Source organism: Hydra viridissima, unplaced genomic scaffold (genome assembly GCF_058129835.1).
Source record: "Hydra viridissima isolate aposymbiotic clone 2 unplaced genomic scaffold, HvirCarnegie_v1 scaffold_16, whole genome shotgun sequence".
Taxonomy (NCBI): Eukaryota; Metazoa; Cnidaria; class Hydrozoa; order Anthoathecata; family Hydridae; genus Hydra; species Hydra viridissima.
Genome location: NW_028324315.1, coordinates 7,283,996 through 7,286,737, shown reverse-complemented (window position 1 = coordinate 7,286,737; position 2,742 = coordinate 7,283,996). Strand labels below are relative to the sequence as shown.

Here is a 2,742-nt window from a genome sequence, read left to right as displayed (position 1 = left end):
CTAAAGGTCTTTTATGAAGCCCTTCAAGGCTGCTTAAAGGAAGCAATAGTTCAACGGACGCTATGAGTCCTAGAGCCAAAGTAACTGATTATGATACTGCTGGTCTTGTTCCAGTTGCATTTACAAAAGCTGCACAAATAGAAATGGCTCAAAGTGAATTTAAATGTACAAGCTATTTCCATTAGATCGAATTATATTTCCTGACGTTGATTACTTACCATCTTTGGCAGCAAATAATTTATTGTCTAATCACTATAACTATGACGTATTGTAGTGAAAAAGAATTTTAAAAATTGATAAAATATGTTTTTAAAAGTAAAGGATCTATGTGTATGCAGGAAGCTACATTCAACTTGTAGGTGTTTTTGAATTATGGATGGATACTTTTTATCATGTGCTTTTTTGAAGTAAGCATAGGCGCCGAGTTCATGGAGGCATAGGACCCCCAGAAATTTATACTAATAATATATTATCACGGATTATTACGGGGGTGAATAGATACTCTCGCCCTCATGATAATCCGTGATAATATATTATTAGTATAAATTTCTGGGGAGGGGGGGGGGGTGAACTCGGCGCCTATGGAAGTAAGTAGTTATCGAGTCAAAAAAATGTTGATTGTGCTTTAAACAATGTTATATTATATATACTATATGTCTAACTTCGATCCGAAAAGCGAAGCCGTGGGAGCCATTTCTAATTCGGGCAAAAACGTGCATTTTTAACTTTTATTTCGCACGTCGGATATAGTTTTTGCACTTATTACAAATGGGGGATTCAATTTGTAAACAAAAAAAGCGGCTTCACTTTTCGTCCAATAAAATCCCGCAAGTTAGACATCTAGTATATATAATATATAATTGGCTTTAAAAAACTTCTCTTCCAGCTTTCAATTAGTAAAAGGCTAACATCTGCAACACTTAATGATGACGGTTGGCGAATGGCGGTTCGAAAATGGATACATCCTCAAACAATATGCCAACCCCGTAGCTGCAGAGAACAGAGTGGGATAATTTGAAACTGGTCAAGAACTATCAAAAACACATCATTCTTAGAAATTCGGACACATATTGTCTTTTCTTTGACAAATATTGAAGTTAATGTTTCGCTTGTCCATGAGTGTTATAGTCCCACAAACCCTGAACCTGAAAACAACCCTGAAATCGTAAGTATCTAGGCACACCAAAATATGTGTTAAGTTTAATCGTATCACATTTTAGTATCACTGGGACGTCTGTGGCATAATTTACACTAGATCACAGAAAGCTGTTTATTTGCAAACATAATTTATTTTAAGCTTTTGGTATTTGTTACAAACCCTAAAAATGTTTTTTAGAGTTTAGTTCAATGAAGTAGTGATTCATCGTTAAAATGTTTTGTCACTTTGTTTTCCTTTTCCATATGAGTAACATTTACATTATTCTTAAGTGTTCATGACCTACCCCCCCCTCCCCTACTGAGATTCTTTACGACTCTCTTTTTTTCTTTTCCTATCTTTGTGAGCTGTTTTTTAACCAAATAACTACAAGATGACACACGCGCTTACTTTAATCATTATTCTCAGTGAATCATAATATTTTTATGATGCAACCACGAAAGAAGAACCATCATCCTCATCAATCATCATCTGTAGACCTTTCACTCTCCTCTAAATATACCCAACATACTATCATAGACATTTATTTACCATCAAATCTTATCAGCATTACCGTGTGTTTTCTTAATTGGGATGCCAGTAAAACTGAGCTGAGTATTTGTAACATATTTAAATGCTCACTTGATACGAGCAGTGTTCCAAAAAAACGAAATAATTAAATTTAATATAAAAACTTTCAGTTTTGCTAATTGAATATTTAAAGCATCTTTTACTAAAAGTTTCTTGCTAACTTGTTAAATATAATTCAAATAAACACATCTTTGAATTGTCTTGCAATAGATATAAATTCTGAAATTTCCCAAATTTGATAACGGACAATAAAAACTATTTAAATAATGAACAAATTGGCTTAATACAAATATTTAATAAAACTTGAGAACCTCGCTTTTTCTCGATCTATCAACAAAGTCAAAATATCTTTATCATCAAGTTCTAACAAGTTGTCACAAGTGTAACTAGAAAACAAAAGAAAACAAAAAAACAAAAAAAAAAAAGAAAAAAAAAAGAAAGGGAGAGCATTTCTATTTTTTGCTACTTAACAAAACTTGAGAAATAAAACAACTTGCTTTACATTTTGAAGACATTTAGCTGAAATTTTGAAGTCGTTCGGCAGATTTTAGCGAGTCTAAGAAAACTAATAAAGATACTCTAAAAACATTTGACCATTTACTTTTGAAATATTTGTTATTTTCCTCGCTTTTTTTGGGTAAACAGACCGCTATTCGTCGCTGTACTTAACAAAAGAAGTTTTGTGCTATTAGATACACTTTCAGTAACATTAATTTTCAAAACATATCGCGTTTTATCCCGTTTAATCGCGTTTTATCGCATTGCACGATAAAATAAGATAACGAATTTCAATACAAAAATACAATTCGTATTATTACAATACCATATTTAGTTACTTAAAGTATAAAAATTAAAAAAATGAGTTGCTTATTTTTTACTGAATAAAAAAGTATGTTAAGAACGTTTCTAACAATTTGAACTATTTGAAACGATTTCATGCTGATCGTCAGAACAGTGACGTGTCGAAGACGGAATTCGTTCTAACAAACAATGGAAATCAAATTAACTACTTAACT

The 2,742-nt window shown here is 31.9% G+C and overlaps 1 protein-coding gene across 6 annotated transcripts in view; it reads right to left on the bottom strand.

Annotated features, from left to right (window-relative positions):
* Positions 1-2,404: 2,404 nt before the first annotated feature.
* The window catches only part of LOC149877830 (uncharacterized), a 4,890-nt gene continuing 4,552 nt past the window's right edge, over positions 2,405-2,742 (bottom strand). For all 6 annotated transcript variants that reach the window (XM_090073743.1, XM_090073744.1, XM_090073746.1 and 3 more), the window contains one exon: positions 2,405-2,706. The gene's annotated coding sequence lies outside the window, so the exon portion shown is untranslated. The remainder of the gene's footprint in view (positions 2,707-2,742) is intronic.